We start from the raw sequence: 23676 nt of genomic DNA, 5'->3' as shown, positions 1-23676 counted from the left end.
CTCTTGCCGGAATAATTATCAGGGACACATGCAGCTGGATACACCTCTGGCCGGTGTAATTATAGGGTCACTTGCAGCTGGATGTAATTCTTGCCAGAGTAATTATCTGGGACACGTGTAGCTGGATGTTCCTCTTGCCCGAGTAATTATCAGGGACACGTGCAGCTGGATACACCTCTTGCCAGAGTACTTATCAGGGATACGTGCAGCTGGATGCACCTCTTGCCAGTGTAATTATCATGTACACATACAGCTGGATACAACTCTTGCCAATGCAATTATCAGCAATACTTGAAGTTGGATGCACCTCTTGCCAGAGTAATTATCAGGGACACATGCAGCGGGATGCACCTCTGGCTGATGCAATTTTCAGGGTCACCTGTAGCTGGATGCACCTCTTGCCACTGTAATTATCAGGGACACATGCAGCTGGATGCACCTTTTGCTGGTGTAATTATCAGGGTCACTTGCAGCTGGATGAACCTCTTGCCGGTATAATTATCAGGGACACGTGCAGCTGGATGCACCTCTTGCCGGAGTAATTATCAGGGTCACTTGCAGCTGGATGCACCTCTTGCCGGAGTAATTATCAGGGTCACTTGCAGCTGGATGCAGCTCTGGCTGATGTAATTATCAGGGTCACCTGCAGCTGGATGCACCTCTTGCCACTGTAATTATCAGGGACACATGCAGCTGGATGCACCTCTTGCTGGTGTAAGTATCAGGGTCACTTGCAGCTGGATGAACCTCTTGCCGGTATAATTATCAGGGACACGTGCAGCTGGATGCACCTCTGGCCGCTGTAATTATCAGGGTGGAGTAATTATCAGGGACAATTGTAGCTGGATGCTCCTCTTGCCGGAGTAATTATCAGGGACACATGCAGGTGGATGCACCTCTTGCCGGAGTAATTATCAGGGACATGTGCAGCTGGATGCAACTCTTGCCGGAGTAATTATCAGGGATACATGCAGCTGGATGCACCTCTTGCCGGAGTAATTATCAGGGACACGTACAGCTGGATGCATCTCTTGCCGGAATAATTAACAGGGATAAATGCAGCTGGATGCACCTCTTGCCGGAGTAATTATCAGGGTCACTTGCAGCTGGATGTAACTCTTGGCGCTGTAATTATAAGGGATACGTTCAGCTGGATGCACCACTTGCCAGAGTAATTATCAGGTACACATGCAGCTGGATGCACCTCTTGCCGGAGTAATTATCAGGGTCACTTGCAGCTGGATGTAACTCTTGCTGCTGTAATTATAAGGGATACGTTCAGCTGGATGCACCACTTGCCAGAGTAATTATCATGGACACATATAGCTGGATGCAACTCTTACCAGTGTAATTATCAGCGATACTTGAAGTTGGATGCACCTCTTGCCAGAGTAATTATCAGGGACACATGCAGCTGGATGCACCTCTGGCTGATGTAATTATCAGGGTCACCTGCAGCTGGATGCACCTCTTGCCACTGTAATTATCAGGGACACGCACAGCTGGATGCATCTCTTGCCGGAATAATTATCAGGGACACATGCAGCTGGATGCACCTCTGGCCGGTGTAATTATAGGGTCACTTGCAGCTGGATGTAATTCTTGCCAGAGTAATTATCTGGGACACGTGTAGCTGGATGTTCCTCTTGCCCGAGTAATTATGAGGGACACGTGCAGCTGGATACACCTCTTGCCAGAGTACTTATCAGGGATACGTGTAGCTGGATGCACCTCTGGCTGATGTAATTATCAGGGTCACCTGTAGCTGGATGCACCTCTTGCCACTGTAATTATCAGGGACACATGCAGCTGGATGCACCTTTTGCTGGTGTAATTATCAGGGTCACTTGCAGCTGGATGAACCTCTTGCCGGTATAATTATCAGGGACACGTGCAGCTGGATTCACCTCTTGCCAGAGTAATTATCAGGGACACATGCAGCTGGATGCACCTCTGGCCGGTGTAATTATCAGGGTGGAGTAATTATCAGGGACAATTGTAGCTGGATGCTCCTCTTGCCGGAGTAATTATCAGGGACACATGCAGGTGGATGCACCTCTTGCCGGAGTAATTATCAGGGACATGTGCAGCTGGATGCAACTCTTGCCGGAGTAATTATCAGGGATACATGCAGCTGGATGCACCTCTTGCCGGAGTAATTATCAGGGACACGTACAGCCGGATGCATCTCTTGCCGGAATAATTAATAGGGATAAATGCAGCTGGATGCACCTCTTGCCGGAGTAATTATCAGGGTCACTTGCAGCTGGATGTAACTCTTGGCGCTGTAATTATAAGGGATACGTTCAGCTGGATGCACCACTTGCCAGAGTAATTATCAGGGACACATGCAGCTGGATGCACCTCTTGCCGGAGTAATTATCAGGGTCACTTGCAGCTGGATGTATCTCTTGATGCTGTAATTATAAGGGATACGTTCAGCTGGATGCACCACTTGCCAGAGTAATTATCATGGACACATACAGCTGGATACAACTGTTGCCAGTGTAATTATCAGCGATACTTGAAGTTGGATGCACCTCTTGCCAGAGTAATTATCAGGGACACATGCAGCTGGATGCACCTCTGGCTGATGTAATTATCAGGGTCACCTGCAGCTGGATGCAAATCTTGCCAGTGTAATTATCAGGGACACATGCAGCTGGATGCATCTCTGGTCGATGTAATTATCAGGGTGGAGTAATTATCAGGGACACGTGTAGCTGGTTGCTCCTCTTGCCGGAGTAATTATCAGGGACACATGCAGCTGGATGCACCTCTTGCCGGAGTAATTATCAGGGACATGTGCAGCTGGATGCACCTCTTGCCACTGTAATTATCAGGGACACGCACAGCTGGATGCATCTCTTGCCGGAATAATTATCAGGGACACATGCAGCTGGATACACCTCTGGCCGGTGTAATTATAGGGTCACTTGCAGCTGGATGTAATTCTTGCCAGAGTAATTATCTGGGACACGTGTAGCTGGATGTTCCTCTTGCCCGAGTAATTATCAGGGACACGTGTAGCTGGATACACCTCTTGCCAGAGTACTTATCAGGGATACGTGCAGCTGGATGCACCTCTGGCTGATGTAATTATCAGGGTCACCTGTAGCTGGATGCACCTCTTGCCACTGTAATTATCAGGGACACATGCAGCTGGATGCACGTTTTGCTGGTGTAATTATCAGGGTCACTTGCAGCTGGATGAACCTCTTGCCGGTATAATTATCAGGGACACGTGCAGCTGGATTCACCTCTTGCCAGAGTAATTGTCAGGGACACATGCAGCTGGATGCACCTCTGGCCGGTGTAATTATCAGGGTGGAGTAATTATCAGGGACAATTGTAGCTGGATGCTCCTCTTGCCGGAGTAATTATCAGGGTCACTTGCAGCTGGATGTAACTCTTGGCGCTGTAATTATAAGGGATACGTTCAGCTGGATGCACCACTTGCCAGAGTAATTATCAGGGACACATGCAGCTGGATGCACCTCTTGCCGGAGTAATTATCAGGGTCACTTGCAGCTGGATGTATCTCTTGATGCTGTAATTATAAGGGATACGTTCAGCTGGATGCACCACTTGCCAGAGTAATTATCATGGACACATACAGCTGGATACAACTGTTGCCAGTGTAATTATCAGCGATACTTGAAGTTGGATGCACCTCTTGCCAGAGTAATTATCAGGGACACATGCAGCTGGATGCACCTCTGGCTGATGTAATTATCAGGGTCACCTGCAGCTGGATGCAAATCTTGCCAGTGTAATTATCAGGGACACATGCAGCTGGATGCATCTCTGGTCGATGTAATTATCAGGGTGGAGTAATTATCAGGGACACGTGTAGCTGGTTGCTCCTCTTGCCGGAGTAATTATCAGGGACACATGCAGCTGGATGCACCTCTTGCCGGAGTAATTATCAGGGACATGTGCAGCTGGATGCACCTCTTGCCACTGTAATTATCAGGGACACGCACAGCTGGATGCATCTCTTGCCGGAATAATTATCAGGGACACATGCAGCTGGATACACCTCTGGCCGAGTAATTTTCAGGGTCACTTGCAGCTGGATGTAATTCTTGCCAGAGTAATTATCTTGGACACGTGTAGCTGGATGTTCCTCTTGCCCGAGTAATTATCAGGGACACGTGTAGCTGGATACACCTCTTGCCAGAGTACTTATCAGGGATACGTGCAGCTGGATGCACCTCTGGCTGATGTAATTATCAGGGTCACCTGTAGCTGGATGCACCTCTTGCCACTGTAATTATCAGGGACACATGCAGCTGGATGCACGTTTTGCTGGTGTAATTATCAGGGTCACTTGCAGCTGGATGAACCTCTTGCCGGTATAATTATCAGGGACACGTGCAGCTGGATTCACCTCTTGCCAGAGTAATTGTCAGGGACACATGCAGCTGGATGCACCTCTGGCCGGTGTAATTATCAGGGTGGAGTAATTATCAGGGACAATTGTAGCTGGATGCTCCTCTTGCCGGAGTAATTATCAGGGACACATGCAGGTGGATGCACCTCTTGCCGGAGTAATTATCAGGGACATGTGCAGCTGGATGCAACTCTTGCCGGAGTAATTATCAGGGATACATGCAGCTGGATGCACCTCTTGCCGGAGTAATTATCAGGGACACGTACAGCCGGATGCATCTCTTGCCGGAATAATTAATAGGGATAAATGCAGCTGGATGCACCTCTTTCCGGAGTAATTATCAGGGTCACTTGCAGCTGGATGTAACTCTTGGCGCTGTAATTATAAGGGATACGTTCAGCTGGATGCACCACTTGCCAGAGTAATTATCAGGGACACATGCAGCTGGATGCACCTCTTGCCGGAGTAATTATCAGGGTCACTTGCAGCTGGATGTATCTCTTGCTGCTGTAATTATAAGGGATACGTTCAGCTGGATGCACCACTTGCCAGAGTAATTATCATGGACACATACAGCTGGATACAACTCTTGCCAGTGTAATTATCAGCGATACTTGAAGTTGGATGCACCTCTTGCCAGAGTAATTATCAGGGACCCATGCAGCTGGATGCACCTCTTGCCGGAGTAATTATCAGGGACATGTGCAGCTGGATGCACCTCTTGCCACTGTAATTATCAGGGACACGCACAGCTGGATGCATCTCTTGCCGGAATAATTATCAGGGACACATGCAGCTGGATACACCTCTGGCCGGTGTAATTATAGGGTCACTTGCAGCTGGATGTAATTCTTGCCAGAGTAATTATCTGGGACACGTGTAGCTGGATGTTCCTCTTGCCCGAGTAATTATCAGGGACACGTGCAGCTGGATACACCTCTTGCCAGAGTACTTATCAGGGATACGTGCAGCTGGATGCACCTCTTGCCAGTGTAATTATCATGTACACATACAGCTGGATACAACTCTTGCCAATGCAATTATCAGCAATACTTGAAGTTGGATGCACCTCTTGCCAGAGTAATTATCAGGGACACATGCAGCGGGATGCACCTCTGGCTGATACAATTATCAGGGTCACCTGTAGCTGGATGCACCTCTTGCCACTGTAATTATCAGGGACACATGCAGCTGGATGCACCTTTTGCTGGTGTAATTATCAGGGTCACTTGCAGCTGGATGAACCTCTTGCCGGTATAATTATCAGGATCACGTGCAGCTGGATGCACCTCTTGCCGGAGTAATTATCAGGGTCACTTGCAGCTGGATGCACCTCTGGCCGGTGTAATTATCAGGGTGGAGTAATTATCAGGGACACGTGTAGCTGGATGCTCCTCTTGCCGGAGTAATTATCAGGGACACATGCAGCTGGATGCACCTCTTGCCCGAGTAATTTTCAGGGACACGTACAGCTGGATGCATCTTTTGCCGGAATAATTATCAGGGACACATGCAGCTGGATGCACCTCTTGCCGGAGTAATTATCAGGGTCACTTGCAGCTGGATGTAACTCTTGCCGCTGTAATTATAAGGTTCACTTGAAGCTGGATGCACCTCTGGCCAGGGTAATTATCAGGGTCACCTGCAGCTGGATGCAGCTCTTACCATAGTAATGATCAGGGACACGTGCAGCTGGATGCACCTCTTGCCAGAGTAATTATCAGGGACACGTGGAGATGAATGCAGCACTTGTCTTTTTAATTATCAGGGACACGTGGAGCTGGATGTACCTCTTGCCAGTGTAATGATCATGGACACATACAGCTGGATGCAACTCTTGCCAGTGTAATTATCAGCGATACTTGTAGTTGGATGCACCTCTTATCCAGAGTAATTATCAGGGACACATGCAGCTGGACGCACCTCTGGCTGATGTAATTATCAGGGTCACCTGCAGTGGATGCACCTCTTGCCAGAGTAATTATCAGGGACACTTGCAGCTGGATGCACCTCTTTCCGGAGTCATTATCAGGGACACGTCGAGCTGGATGCACCTCTTGCCACTGTAATTATCAGGGACACGTACAGCTGGATGCATCTCTTGCCGGAATAATTATCAGGGACACATGCAGCTGGATGCACCTCTTGTCTTTGTAATTATCAGGGTCACTTGCAGCTGGATGTAACTCTTGCCGCTGTAATTATAATGTTCACTTGCAGCTGGATGCACCTCTGGCCAGTGTAATTATCAGGGTTACCTGCAGCTGGATGCACCTTTTACCATAGTAATGATCAGGGACACGTGCAGCTGGATGCACCTCTTACCAAGTAATTATCAGGAACACGTGCAGATTGATGCACCTCTTGTATTTTTAATTATCAGGGACACGTGGAGCTGGATGCACCTCTTGCCAGTGTAATTATCATGGACACATACAGCTTCATGCAACACTTGCCAGTGTAATTATCAGCGATACTTGAAGTTGGATGCACCTCTTATCCAGAGTAATTATCCGGGACACATGCAACTGGATGCACCTCTGGCTGATGTAATTATCAGGGTCACCTGCAGCTGGATGCACCTCTTGCCAGTGTAATTATCAGGGACACATGCAGCTAGATGCACCTCTTGCCGGAGTAATTATCAGGGAAACGTGCAGCTGGATGCACCTCTTGCCGGAGTCATTATCAGGGAGACGTGCAGCTGGATGCAAATCTTGCCAGTGTAATTATCAAGGACACATGCAGCTGGATGCACCTCTGGCCGCTGTAATTATCAGGGTGGAGTAATTATCAGGGACAAGTGTAGGTGGATGCTCCTCTTGCCGGAGTAATTATCAGGGACACATGCAGCTGGATGCACCTCTTGCTGGTGTAATTATCAGGGTCACTTGCAGCTGGATAAACCTCTTGCCGGTGTAATTATCTGGGACACGTGTAGTTGGATTCACCTCTTGCCAGTGTAATTATCAGGGTCACTTGCAGCTGGATGCACCTCTTGCTGGAGTAATTATCAGGTACACGTGCAGCTCGATGCACCTCTTGCCAGAGTACTTATCAGGGATACGTGCAGCTGGATGCACCTCTTGCCGGAGTAATTATCAGGGATACATGCAGCTGGATGCACCTCTTGCCGGAGTAATTATCAGGGACACGTACAGCCGGATGCATCTCTTGCGGGAATAATTAATAGGGATAAATGCAGCTGGATGCACCTCTTGCCGGAGTAATTATCAGGGACACTTGCAGCTGGATGTAACTCTTGGCGCTGTAATTATAAGGGATACGTTCAGCTGGATGCACCACTTGCCAGAGTAATTATCAGGGACACATGCAGCTGGATGCATCTCTTGCCGGAATAATTATCAGGGACACTTGCAGCTGGATGCACCTCTGGCCGGTGTAATTATAGCGTCACTTGCAGCTGGATGTAATTCTTGCCAGAGTAATTATCTGGGACACGTGTCGCTGGATGTTCCTCTTGCCCGAGTAATTATCAGGGACACGTGCAGCTGGATACACCTCTTGCCACTGTAATTATCAGGGACACATGCAGCTGGATGCACCTTTTGCTGGTGTAATTATCAGGGTCACTTGCAGCTGGATGAACCTCTTGCCGGTATAATTATCAGGGACACGTGCAGTTGGATTCACCTCTTGCCAGAGTAATTATCAGGGACACATGCAGCTGGATGCACCTCTGGCCGGTGTAATTATCAGGGTGGAGTAATTATCAGGGACACGTGTAGCTGGTTGCTCCTCTTGCCGGAGTAATTATCAGGGACACATGCAGCTGGATGCACCTCTTGCCGGAGTAATTATCAGGGACATGTGCAGCTGGATGCACCTCTTGCCACTGTAATTATCAGGGACACGCACAGCTGGATGCATCTCTTGCCGGAATAATTATCAGGGACACATGCAGCTGGATACACCTCTGGCCGGTGTAATTATAGGGTCACTTGCAGCTGGATGTAATTCTTGCCAGAGTAATTATCTGGGACACGTGTAGCTGGATGTTCCTCTTGCCCGAGTAATTATCAGGGACACGTGCAGCTGGATACACCTCTTGCCAGAGTACTTATCAGGGATACGTGCAGCTGGATGCACCTCTTGCCAGTGTAATTATCATGTACACATACAGCTGGATACAACTCTTGCCAATGCAATTATCAGCAATACTTGAAGTTGGATGCACCTCTTGCCAGAGTAATTATCAGGGACACATGCAGCGGGATGCACCTCTGGCTGATACAATTATCAGGGTCACCTGTAGCTGGATGCACCTCTTGCCACTGTAATTATCAGGGACACATGCAGCTGGATGCACCTTTTGCTGGTGTAATTATCAGGGTCACTTGCAGCTGGATGAACCTCTTGCCGGTATAATTATCAGGATCACGTGCAGCTGGATGCACCTCTTGCCGGAGTAATTATCAGGGTCACTTGCAGCTGGATGCACCTCTGGACGGTGTAATTATCAGGGTGGAGTAATTATCAGGGACACGTGTAGCTGGATGCTCCTCTTGCCGGAGTAATTATCAGGGACACATGCAGCTGGATGCACCTCTTGCCCGAGTAATTTTCAGGGACACGTACAGCTGGATGCATCTTTTGCCGGAATAATTATCAGGGACACATGCAGCTGGATGCACCTCTTGCCGGAGTAATTATCAGGGTCACTTGCAGCTGGATGTAACTCTTGCCGCTGTAATTATAAGGTTCACTTGAAGCTGGATGCACCTCTGGCCAGGGTAATTATCAGGGTCACCTGCAGCTGGATGCAGCTCTTACCATAGTAATGATCAGGGACACGTGCAGCTGGATGCACCTCTTGCCAGAGTAATTATCAGGGACACGTGGAGATGAATGCAGCACTTGTCTTTTTAATTATCAGGGACACGTGGAGCTGGATGTACCTCTTGCCAGTGTAATGATCATGGACACATACAGCTGGATGCAACTCTTGCCAGTGTAATTATCAGCGATACTTGTAGTTGGATGCACCTCTTATCCAGAGTAATTATCAGGGACACATGCAGCTGGACGCACCTCTGGCTGATGTAATTATCAGGGTCACCTGCAGTGGATGCACCTCTTGCCAGAGTAATTATCAGGGACACTTGCAGCTGGATGCACCTCTTTCCGGAGTCATTATCAGGGACACGTCGAGCTGGATGCACCTCTTGCCACTGTAATTATCAGGGACACGTACAGCTGGATGCATCTCTTGCCGGAATAATTATCAGGGACACATGCAGCTGGATGCACCTCTTGTCTTTGTAATTATCAGGGTCACTTGCAGCTGGATGTAACTCTTGCCGCTGTAATTATAATGTTCACTTGCAGCTGGATGCACCTCTGGCCAGTGTAATTATCAGGGTCACCTGCAGCTGGATGCACCTTTTACCATAGTAATGATCAGGGACACGTGCAGCTGGATGCACCTCTTACCAAGTAATTATCAGGAACACGTGCAGATTGATGCACCTCTTGTATTTTTAATTATCAGGGACACGTGGAGCTGGATGCACCTCTTGCCAGTGTAATTATCATGGACACATACAGCTTCATGCAACACTTGCCAGTGTAATTATCAGCGATACTTGAAGTTGGATGCACCTCTTATCCAGAGTAATTATCCGGGACACATGCAACTGGATGCACCTCTGGCTGATGTAATTATCAGGGTCACCTGCAGCTGGATGCACCTCTTGCCAGTGTAATTATCAGGGACACATGCAGCTAGATGCACCTCTTGCCGGAGTAATTATCAGGGACACGTGCAGCTGGATGCACCTCTTGCCGGAGTCATTATCAGGGAGACGTGCAGCTGGATGCAAATCTTGCCAGTGTAATTATCAAGGACACATGCAGCTGGATGCACCTCTGGCCGCTGTAATTATCAGGGTGGAGTAATTATCAGGGACAAGTGTAGGTGGATGCTCCTCTTGCCGGAGTAATTATCAGGGACACATGCAGCTGGATGCACCTCTTGCTGGTGTAATTATCAGGGTCACTTGCAGCTGGATAAACCTCTTGCCGGTGTAATTATCTGGGACACGTGTAGTTGGATTCACCTCTTGCCAGTGTAATTATCAGGGTCACTTGCAGCTGGATGCACCTCTTGCTGGAGTAATTATCAGGTACACGTGCAGCTCGATGCACCTCTTGCCAGAGTACTTATCAGGGATACGTGCAGCTGGATGCACCTCTTGCCGGAGTAATTATCAGGGATACATGCAGCTGGATGCACCTCTTGCCGGAGTAATTATCAGGGACACGTACAGCCGGATGCATCTCTTGCCGGAATAATTAATAGGGATAAATGCAGCTGGATGCACCTCTTGCCGGAGTAATTATCAGGGACACTTGCAGCTGGATGTAACTCTTGGCGCTGTAATTATAAGGGATACGTTCAGCTGGATGCACCACTTGCCAGAGTAATTATCAGGGACACATGCAGCTGGATGCATCTCTTGCCGGAATAATTATCAGGGACACTTGCAGCTGGATGCACCTCTGGCCGGTGTAATTATAGCGTCACTTGCAGCTGGATGTAATTCTTGCCAGAGTAATTATCTGGGACACGTGTCGCTGGATGTTCCTCTTGCCCGAGTAATTATCAGGGACACGTGCAGCTGGATACACCTCTTGCCACTGTAATTATCAGGGACACATGCAGCTGGATGCACCTTTTGCTGGTGTAATTATCAGGGTCACTTGCAGCTGGATGAACCTCTTGCCGGTATAATTATCAGGGACACGTGCAGCTGGATTCACCTCTTGCCAGAGTAATTATCAGGGACACATGCAGCTGGATGCACCTCTGGCCGGTGTAATTATCAGGGTGGAGTAATTATCAGGGACAATTGTAGCTGGATGCTCCTCTTGCCGGAGTAATTATCAGGGACACATGCAGGTGGATGCACCTCTTGCCGGAGTAATTATCAGGGACATGTGCAGCTGGATGCAACTCTTGCCGGAGTAATTATCAGGGATACATGCAGCTGGATGCACCTCTTGCCGGAGTAATTATCAGGGACACGTACAGCCGGATGCATCTCTTGCCGGAATAATTAATAGGGATAAATGCAGCTGGATGCACCTCTTGCCGGAGTAATTATCAGGGTCACTTGCAGCTGGATGTAACTCTTGGCGCTGTAATTATAAGGGATACGTTCAGCTGGATGCACCACTTGCCAGAGTAATTATCAGGGACACATGCAGCTGGATGCACCTCTTGCCGGAGTAATTATCAGGGTCACTTGCAGCTGGATGTATCTCTTGCTGCTGTAATTATAAGGGATACGTTCAGCTGGATGCACCACTTGCCAGAGTAATTATCATGGACACATACAGCTGGATACAACTCTTGCCAGTGTAATTATCAGCGATACTTGAAGTTGGATGCACCTCTTGCCAGAGTAATTATCAGGGACACGTGTAGCTGGATGTTCCTCATGCCCGAGTAATTATCAGGGACACGTGCAGCTGGATACACCTCTTGCCAGAGTACTTATCAGGGATACGTGCAGCTGGATGCACCTCTTGCCAGTGTAATTATCATGTACACATACAGCTGGATACAACTCTTGCCAATGCAATTATCAGCAATACTTGAAGTTGGATGCACCTCTTGCCAGAGTAATTATCAGGGACACATGCAGCGGGATGCACCTCTGGCTGATGCAATTATCAGGGTCACCTGTAGCTGGATGCACCTCTTGCCACTGTAATTATCAGGGACACATGCAGCTGGATGCACCTTTTGCTGGTGTAATTATCAGGGTCACTTGCAGCTGGATGAACCTCTTGCCGGTATAATTATCAGGGACACGTGCAGCTGGATGCACCTCTTGCCGGAGTAATTATCAGGGTCACTTGCAGCTGGATGCACCTCTGGCCGGTGTAATTATCAGGGTGGAGTAATTATCAGGGACACGTGTAGCTGGATGCTCCTCTTGCCGGAGTAAATATCAGGGACACATGCAGCTGGATGCACCTCTTGCCCGAGTAATTTTCAGGGACACGTACAGCTGGATGCATCTTTTGCCGGAATAATTATCTGGGACACATGCAGCTGGATGCACCTCTTGCCGGAGTAATTATCAGGGTCACATGCAGCTGGATGTAACTCTTGCCGGAGTAATTATCAGGGTCACTTGCAGCTGGATGTAACTCTTGCCGCTGTAATTATAAGGTTCACTTGAAGCTGGATGCACCTCTGGCCAGGGTAATTATCAGGGTGACCTGCAGCTGGATGCACCTCTTGCCAGAGTAATTATCAGGGACACGTGGAGATGAATGCAGCACTTGTCTTTTTAATTATCAGGGACACGTGGAGCTGGATGTATCTCTTGCCAGTGTAATTATCATGGACACATACAGCTGGATGCAACTCTTGCCAGTGTAATTATCAGCGATACTTGTAGTTGGATGCACCTCTTATCCAGAGTAATTATCAGGGACACATGCAGCTGGACGAACCTCTGGCTGATGTAATTATCAGGGTCACCTGCAGTGGATGCACCTCTTGCCAGAGTAATTATCAGGGACACTTGCAGCTGGATGCACCTCTTTCCGGAGTCATTATCAGGGACACGTCGAGCTGGATGCACCTCTTGCCACTGTAATTATCAGGGACACGTACAGCTGGATGCATCTCTTGCCGGAATAATTATCAGGGACACATGCAGCTGGATGCACCTCTTGTCTTTGTAATTATCAGGGTCACTTGCAGCTGGATGTAACTCTTGCCGCTCTAATTATAAGGTTCACTTGCAGCTGGATGCACCTCTGGCCAGTGTAATTATCAGGGTCACCTGCAGCTGGATGCACCTTTTACCATAGTAATGATCAGGGACACGTGCAGCTGGATGCACCTCTTACCAAGTAATTATCAGGAACACGTGCAGATTGATGCACCTCTTGTATTTTTAATTACCAGGGACACGTGGAGCTGGATGCACCTCTTGCCAGTGTAATTATCATGGACACATACAGCTTCATGCAACACTTGCCAGTGTAATTATCAGCGATACTTGAAGTTGGATGCACCTCTTATCCAGAGTAATTTTCAGGGACACATGCAACTGGATGCACCTCTGGCTGATGTAATTATCAGGGTCACCTGCAGCTGGATGCACCTCTTGCCAGTGTAATTATCAGGGACACATGCAGCTAGATGCACCTCTTGCCGGAGTAATTATCAGGGACACGTGCAGCTGGATGCAACTCTGGCCGGTGTAATTATAATGTTCACTTGCAGCTGGATGCACCTCTTGCCGGAGTCATTATCAGGGAGACGTGCAGCTGGATGCAAATCTTGCCAGTGTAATTATCAAGGACACATGCAGCTGGATACACCTCTGGCCGCTGTAATTATCAGGGTGGAGTAATTATCAGGGACAAGTGTAGGTAGATGCTCCTCTTGCCGGAGTAATTATCAGGGACACATGCAGCTGGATGCACCTCTTGCTGGTGTAATTATCAGGGTCACTTGCAGCTGGATAAACCTCTTGCCGGTGTAATTATCTGGGACACGTGTAGTTGGATTCACCTCTTGCCAGTGTAATTATCAGGGTCACTTGCAGCTGGATGCACCTCTTGCTGGAGTAATTATCAGGGACACTTGCAGCTCGATGCACCTCTTGCCAGAGTACTTATCAGGGATACGTGCAGCTGGATGCACCTCTTGCCAGTGTAATTATCATGGACACATGCAGCTGGATGCACCTCAAGCTGATGTAATTATCAGGGTCACCTGCAGCTGCATGCAAATCTTGCCAGTGTAATTATCAGGGACACATGCAGCTGGATGCACCTCTGGCCGGTGTAATTATCAGGGTGGAGTAATTATCAGGGACACGTGTAGCTGGATGCACCTCTTGCCGGAGTAATTATCAGGGACACATGCAGCTGGATGCACCTCAAGCTGATGTAATTATCAGGGTCACCTGCAGCTGCATGCAAATCTTGCCAGTGTAATTATCAGGGACACATGCAGCTGGATGCACCTCTGGCCGGTGTAATTATCAGGGTGGAGTAATTATCAGGGACACGTGTAGCTGGATGCACCTCTTGCCGGAGTAATTATCAGGGACATGTGCAGCTGGATGCACCTCTTGACACTGTAATTATCAGGGTGGAGTAATTATCAGGGACACGTGTAGCTGGATGCACCTCTTGCCGGAGTAATTATCAGGGACATGTGCAGCTGGATGCATCTCTTGCCGGAATAATTATCAGGGAAACATGCAGCTCGATGCACCTCTTGCCGGAGTAATTCTCAGGGTCACTTGCAGCTGGATGTAACTCTTGCCGCTGTAAATATAAGGTTCACTTGCAACTGGATGCACCTCTGGCCAGTGTAATTATCAGGGTCACCTGCAGCTGGATTCACCTCTTACCATAGTAATGATCAGGGACACGTTCAGCTGGATGCATCTCTTGCCAGAGTAATTATCAGGGACACGTGCACATGGATGCACCTCTTGCCGGAGTAATTATCAGGGACACGTTCAGCTGGATGCAAATATTGCCAGATTAATTATCAGGGACACATGCAGCTGGATGCACCTCTGGCCGGTGTAATTATCAGGGTCAATTGCAGCTGGATGAACCTCTTGCCAGAGTAATTATCAGGGACCCGTGCAGCTGGATGCACCTCTTGCCGGAGTAATTATCAGGGACACGTGCAGCTGGATCCACCTCTTGCCGGAGTAATTATCAGGGAAACGTTCAGCTGGATGCAAATCTTGCCAGATTAATTATCAGGGACACATGCAGCTGGATGCACCACTGGCCGGTGTAATTATCAGGGTCACTTGCAGCTGGATGTAATTCTTGCCAGAGTAATTATCTGGGACACGTGTAGCTGGATTCACCTCTTGCCAGTGTAATTATCAGGGTCACTTGCAGCTGGATACACCTCTTGCCGGAGTAATTATCAGGGACATGTGCAGCTGGATGCACCTCTTGTCTTTGTAATTATCAGGGACACGTGCAGCTGGATGCACCTCTTGCCGGAGTAATTATCAGGGTCACTTGCAGCTGGATGCAGCTCTGTCTGATGTAATTATCAGGGTCACCTGCAGCTGGATGCACCTCTTGCCAGAGTAATTATAAGGGACACGTTCAGCTGGATGCAAATCTTGCCTGTGTAATTATCAGGGACACATGCAGCTGGATGCTCCTCTGGCCGGTGTAATTATCAGGGTGGAGTAATTATCAGTGACACGTGTAGCTGGATGCTCCTCTTGCCGGAGTAATTATCAGGGACACATGCAGGTGGATGCACCTCTTGCCGGAGTAATTATCAGGGACATGTGCAGCTGGATGCAACTCTTGCCGGAGTAATTATCAGTGATACATGCAGCTGGATGCACCTCTTGCCGGAGTAATTATCAGGGACACGTACAGCTGGATGCACTCTTGCCGGAACAATTAACAGGGATAAATGCAGCTGGATGCACCTCTTGCCGGAGTAATTATCAGGGTCACTTGCAGCTGGATGTAACTCTTGGCGCTGTAATCATAAGGGATACGTTCAGCTGGATGCACCACTTGCCAGAGTAATGATCAGGGACACATGCAGCTGGATTCACCTCTTGCCGGAGTAATTATCAGGGTCACTTGCAGCTGGATGTAACTCTTGCTGCTGTAATTATAAGGGATACGTTCAGCTGGATGCACCACTTGCCAGAGTAATTATCATGGACACATACAGTTGGATAAAACTCTTGCCAGTGTAATTATCAGCGATACTTGAAGTTGGATGCACCTCTTGCCAGAGTAATTATCAGGGACACATGCAGCTGGATGCACCTCTGGCTGATGTAATTATCAGGGTCACCTGCAGCTGGATGCAAATCTTGCCAGTGTAATTATCAGGGACACATGCAGCTGGATGCACCTCTGGCCGGTGTAATTATCAGGGTGGAGTAATTATCAGGGACACGTGTAGCTGGTTGCTCCTCTTGCCGGAGTAATTATCAGGGACACATGCAGCTGGATGTACCTCTTGCCGGAGTAATTATCAGGGACATGTGCAGCTGGATGCACCTCTTGCCACTGTAATTATCAGGGACACGCACAGCTGGATGCATCTCTTGCCGGAATAATTATCAGGGACACATGCAGCTGGATGCACCTCTTGCCGGAGTAATTCTCAGGGTGACTTGCAGCTGGATGTAACTCTTGCCGCTGTAATTATAAGGTTCACTTGCAGCTGGATGCACCTCTGGCCAGTGTAATTATCAGGGTCACCTGCAGCTGGATGCACCTCTTACCATAGTAATGATCAGGGACACGTGCAGCTGGATGCACCTCTTGCCAGAGTAATTATCAGGGACACGTGCAGCTGGATGCACCTCTTGCCGGAGTAATTATCAGGGACACGTTCAGCTGGATGCAAATATTGCCAGATTAATTATCAGGGACACATGCAGCTGGATGCACCTCTGGCCGGTGTAATTATCAGGGTCACTTGCAGCTGGATGCACCTCTTGCCAGAGTAATTTTCAGGGACCCGTGCAGCTGGATCCACCTCTTGCCGGAGTAATTATCAGGGACACGTTCAGCTGGATGCAAATCTTGCCAGATTAATTATCAGGGACACATGCAGCTGGATGCACCTCTGGCCGGTGTAATTATCAGGGTCACTTGCAGCTGGATGTAATTCTTGCCAGAGTAATTATCTGGGACACGTGTAGCTGGATGTTCCTCTTGCCGGAGTAATTATCAGGGACACGTGCAGCTGGATACACCTCTTGCCAGTGTAATTATCAGCAATACTTGAAGTTGGATGCACCTATTGCCAGAGTAATTATCAGGGACACATGCAGCTGGATGCACCTCTGGCTGATGTAATTATCAGGGTCACCTGCAGCTGGATGCACCTCTTGCCACTGTAAATATCAGGGACACATGCAGCAGGGTGCACCTCTTGCTGGTGTAATTATCAGGGTCACTTGCAGCTGGATGAACCTCTTGCCGGTATAATTATCAGTTACACGTGCATCTGGATTCACCTCTTGCCAGTGTAATTATCTGGGTCACTTGCAGCTGGATACACCTCTTGCCGGAGTAATTATCAGGGACATGTGCAGCTGGATGCACCTCTTGTCTTTGTAATTATCAGGGACACGTGAACCTGGATGCACCTCTTGCTGGAGTAATTATCAGGGACACATGCAGCTGGATGCACCTCTTGCCCGAGTAACTATCAGGGACACGTACAGCTGGATGCATCTCTTGCCGGAATAATTATAAGGGACACATGCAGCTGGATGCACCTCTTGCCGGAGTAATTATCAGGGTCACTTGCAGCTGGATGTAACTCTTGCCGCTGTAATTATAAGGTTCACTTGAAGCTGGATGCACCTCTGGCCAGGGTAATTATCAGGGTCACCTGCAGCTGGATGCAGCTCTTACCATAGTAATGATCAGGGACACGTGCAGCTGGATGCACCTCTTGCCAGAGTAATTATCAGGGACACGTGGAGATGGATGCAGCTCTTGTGTTTTTAATTATTAGGGACACGTGGAGCTGGATGTATTTCTTGCCAGTGTAATTATCATGGAGACATACAGCTGGATGCAACTCTTGCCAGTGTAATTATCAGCGATACTTGTAGTTGGATGCACCTCTTATCCAGAGTAATTATTAGGGACACATGCAGCTGGATGCACCTCTTGCCACTGTAATTATCAGGGACACGTACAGCTGGATGCATCTCTTGCCGGAATAATTATCAGGGACACATGCAGCTGGATGCACCTCTGGCCAGTGTAATTATCAGGGACACATGCAGCTGGATGCACCTCTGGCCGGTGTAATTATCAGGGTCACTTGCAGCTGGATGCACCTCTTGCCAGAGTAATTATCAGGGTCCCGTGCAGCTGGATGCACCTCTTGCTGGAGTAATTATCAGGGATACGTGCAGCTGGATCCACCTCTTGCCGGAGTAATTATCAGGGACACGTTCAGCTGGATGCAAATCTTGCCAGATTAATTATCAGGGACACATGCAGCTGGTTGCACCTCTGGCCGGTGTAATTATCAGGGTCACTTGCAGCTGGATGTAATTCTTGCCAGAGTAATTATCTGGGACACGTGTAGCTGGATGTTCCTCTTGCCGGAGTAATTATCAGGGACACATGCAGCTGGATACACCTCTTGCCAGAGTACTTATCAGGGATACGTGCAGCTGGATGCACCTCTTGCCAGTGTAATTATCATGGACACATACAGCTGGATACAACTCTTGCCAATGTAATTAACAGCAATACTTGAAGTTGGATGCACCTATTGCCACTGTAATTATCAGGGACACATGCAGCTGGATGCACCTCTGGCTGATGTAATTATCAGGGTCACCTGCAGCTGGATGCACCTCTTGCCACTGTAAATATCAGGGACACATGCAGCTGGATGCACCTCTTTCTGGTGTAATTATCAGGGTCACTTGCAGCTGGATGAACCTCTTGCCGGTATAATTATCAGGGACACGTGCAGCTGGATTCACCTCTTGCCAGTGTAATTATCAGGGTCACTTGCAGCTGGATACACCTCTTGCCGGAGTAATTATCAGGGACGCATGCAGCTGGATGCACCTCTTGCCCGAGTAATTATGAGGGACACGTACAGCTGGATGCATCTCTTGGCGGAATAATTATCAGGGACACATGCAGCTGGATGCAACTCTTGCCGGAGTAATTATCAGGGTCACTTGCAGCTGGATGTAACTCTTGCCGCTGTAATTATAAGGTTCACTTGAAGCTGGATGCACCTCTGGCCAGGGTAATTATCAGGGTCACCTGCAGCTGGATGCACCATAGTAATGATCAGGGACAAGTGCAGCTGGATGCACCTCTTGCCAGAGTAATTATCAGGGACACGTGGAGATGGATGCAGCTCTTGTGTTTTTAATTATCAGGGACACGTGGAGCTGGATGTACCTCTTGCCAGTGTAATTATCATGGACACATACTGATGGATGCAACTCTTGCCAGTGTAATTATCAGCGATACTTGTAGTTGGATGCACCTCTTATCCAGAGAAATTATCAGGGACACATGCAGCTGGACGCACCTCTGGCTGATGTAATTATCAGGGTCACCTGCAGTGGATGCACCTCTTGCCAGAGTAATTATCAGGGACACTTGCAGCTGGATGCACCTCTTTCCGGAGTCATTATCAGGGACACGTGGAGCTGGATGCACCTCTTGCCACTGTAATTATCAGGGACACGTACAGCTGGATGCATCTCTTGCCGGAATAATTATCAGGGACACATGCAGCTGGATGCACCTCTTGCCGGAGTAATTATCAGGGTCACTTGCAGCTGGATGTAACTCTTGCCGCTGTAATTATCAGGTTCACTTGCAGCTGGATGCACCTCTGGCCAGTGTAATTATCAGGGTCACCTGCAGCTGGATGCACCTCTTACCATAGTAATGATCAGGGACACGTGCAGCTGGATGCACCTCTTGCCAGAGTAATTATCAGGAACACGTGCAGATTGATGCACCTCTTGTCTTTTTTAATTATCAGGGACACGTGGAGCTGGATGCACCTCTTGCCAGTGTAATTATCATGGACACATACAGCTTCATTCAACTCTTGCCAGTGTAATTATCAGCGATACTTGAAGTTGGATGCACCTCTTATCCAGAGTAATTATCAGGGACACATGCAACTGGATGCACCTCTGGCTGATGTAATTATCACGGTCACCTGCAGCTGGATGCACCTCTTGCCAGTGTAATTTTCAGGGACACATGCAGCTAGATGCACCTCTTGCCGGAGTAATTATCAGGGACACGTGCAGCTGGATGCAACCCTGGCCGGTGTAATTATAATGTTGACTTGCAGCTGGATGCACCTCTTACCAGAGTAATTATCAGGGACACTTGCAGCTGGATGCACCTCTTGCCGGAGTCATTATCAGGGACACGTGCAGCTGGATGCAAATCTTGCCAGTGTAATTATCAAGGACACATGCAGCTGGATGCACCTCTGGCCGGTGTAATTATCAGGGTGGAGTAATTATCAGGGACAAGTGTAGGTGGATGCTCCTCGTGCCGGAGTAATTATCAGGGACACATGCAGCTGGATGCACTTGCCGGTGTAATTATCAGGGACACGTGTAGTTGGATTCACCTCTTGCCAGTGTAATTATCAGGGTCACTTGCAGCTGGATGCACCTCTTGCCGGAGTAATTATCAGGGAACCGTGCAGCTCGATGCACCTCTTGCCAGAGTACTTATCAGGGATACGTGCAGCTGGATGCACCTCTTGCCAGTGTAATTATCATGGACACATACAGCTGGATACAACTCTTGCCAGTGTAATTATCAGCGATACTTGAAGTTGGATGCATCTCTTGCCAGAGTAATTATCAGGGACACATGCAGCTGGATGCACCTCTGGCTGATGTAATTATCTGGGTCACCTGCAGCTGGATGCAAATCTTGCCAGTGTAATTATCAGGGACACATGCAGCTGGATGCACCTCTTGCCGGAGTAATTATCAGGGACATGTGCAGCTGGATGCACCTCTTGCCACTGTAATTATCAGGGACACGTGTAGCTGGATGCACCTCTTGCCGGAGTAATTATCAGGGACATGTGCAGCTGGATGCATCTCTTGCCGGAATAATTATCAGGGACACATGTAGCTGGATGCACCTCTTGCCGGAGTAATTCTCAGGGTCACTTGCAGCTGGATGTAACTCTTGCCGCTGCAATTATAAGGTTCACTTGCAGCTGGATGCACCTCTGGCCAGTGTAATTATCAGGGTCACCTGCAGCTGGATGCACTTCTTACCATAGTAATGATCAGGGACACGTGCAGCTGGATGCACCTCTTGCTAGAGTAATTATCAGGGACACGTGCAGATGGATGCACCTCTTTCCGGAGTAATTATCAGGCACACGTTCAGCTGGATGCAAATATTGCCAGATTAATTATCAGGGACACATGCAGCTGGATGCACCTCTGGCCGGTGTAATTATCAGGGTCACTTGCAGCTGGATGAACCTCTTGCCAGAGTAATTATCAGGGACCCGTGCAGCTGGATGCACCTCTTGCCGGAGTAATTATCAGGGACACGTGCAGCTGGATCCACCTCTTGCCGGAGTAATTATCAGGGAAACGTTCAGCTGGATGCAAATCTTGCCAGATTAATTATCAGGGACACATGCAGCTGGATGCACCTCTGGCCGGTGTAATTTCAGGGTCACTTGCAGCTGGATGTAATTCTTGCCAGAGTAATTATCTGGGACACGTGTAGCTGGATTCACCTCTTGCCAGTGTAATTATCAGGGTCACTTGCAGATGGATACACCTCTTGCCGGAGTAATTATTAGGGACATGTGCAGCTGTAGACACCTCTTGTCTTTGTATTTATCAGGGACACGTGCAGCTGGATGCACCTCTTGCCGGAGTAATTATCAGGGTCACTTGCAGCTGGATGCAGCTCTGGCTGATGTAATTATCAGGGTCACCTGCAGCTGGATGCACCTCTTGCCACTGTAATTATCAGGGACACATGCAGCTGGATGCACCTCTTGCTGGTGTAATTATCAGTGTCACTTGCAGCTGGATGAACCTCTTGCCGGTATAATTATTAGGGACACGTGCAGCTGGATTCACCTCTTGCCAGTGTAATTATCAGGGTCACTTGCAGCTGGATACACTTCTTGCCGGAGTAATTATCAGGGACATGTGCAGCTGGATGCACCTCTTGTCTTTGTATTTATCAGGGACACGTGCAGCTGGATGCACGTCTTGCAGGAGTAATTATCAGGGTCACTTGCAGCTGGATGCACCTCTTGCCAGTGTAATTATCATGGACACATACAGCTTCATGCAACTCTTGCCAGTGTAATTATCAGCGATACTTGAAGTTGGATGCACCTCTTATCAAGAGTAATTATCAGGGACACATGCAGCTGGATGCACCTCTGGCTGATGTAATTATCAGGGTCACCTGCAGCTGGATGCACCTCTTGCCAGTGTAATTATCAGGGACACATGCAGCTGGATGCACCTCTGGCCGGTGTAATTATCAGGGTCACTTGCAGCTGGATGCACCTCTTGCCAGAGTAATTATCAGGGACCCGTGCAGCTGGATGCACCTCTTGCCAGAGTAATTATCAGGGACACGTTCAGCTGGATGCAAATCTTGCCAGATTAATTATCAGGGACACATGCAGCTGGATGCACCTCTGGCCAGTGTAATTATCAGGGTCACTTGCAGCTGGATGTAATTCTTGCCAGTGTAATTATCTGCGACACGTGTAGCTGGATGTTCCTCTTGCCGGAGTAATTATCAGGGATACGTGCAGCTGGATACATCTTTTGCCAGAGTACTTATCAGGTATACGTGCAGCTGGATGTACCTCTTGCCAGTGTAATTATCATGGACACATACAGCTGGATACAACTCTTGCCAATGCAATTATCAGCAATACTTGAACTTGGATGCACCTCTTGCCAGAGTAATTATCAGGGACACATGAAGCTGGATGCACCTCTGGCTGATGTAATTATCAGGGTCACCTGCAGCTGGATGCACCTCTTGCCACTGTAATTATCAGGGACACATGCAGCTGGATGCACCTTTTGCTGGTGTAATTGTCAGGGTCACTTGCAGCTGGATGAACCTCTTGCCGGTATAATTATCAGGGACACGTGCAGCTGGATTCACCTCTTGCCAGTGTAATTATCAGGGTCACTTGCAGCTGGATGCACCTCTTGCCGGAGTAATTATCAGGGACATGTGCAGCTGGATGCACCTCTTGTCTTTGTAATTATCAGGGACACGTGCAGCTGGATGCACCTCTTGCCGGAGTAATTATCAGGGTCACTTGCATCTGGATGCACCTCTGTCTGGTGTAATTATCAGGATCACCTGCAGCTGGATGCACCTCTTGCCAGAGTAATTATCAGGGACACTTGCAGCTGGATGCACCTCTTGCCGGAGTAATTATCAGGGACACGTTCAGCTGGATGCAAATCTTGCCAGTGTAATTATCAGGGACACATGTAGCTGGATGCACCTCTGGCCGGTGTAATTATCATGGTGGAGTAATTATCAGGGACACGTGTAGCTGGATGCTCCTCTTGCCGGAGTAATTATCAGGGACACATGCAGCTGGATGCACCTCTTGCCGAGTAATTATCAGGGACACGTACAGCTGGATGCATCTCTTGCCGGAATAATTATCAGGGACACATGCAGCTGGATGCACCTCTTGCCGGAGTAAT

Source organism: Narcine bancroftii, chromosome 13 (genome assembly GCF_036971445.1).
Source record: "Narcine bancroftii isolate sNarBan1 chromosome 13, sNarBan1.hap1, whole genome shotgun sequence".
NCBI classification, from domain to species: Eukaryota; Metazoa; Chordata; class Chondrichthyes; order Torpediniformes; family Narcinidae; genus Narcine; species Narcine bancroftii.
This window is presented reverse-complemented; position numbering follows the sequence as displayed.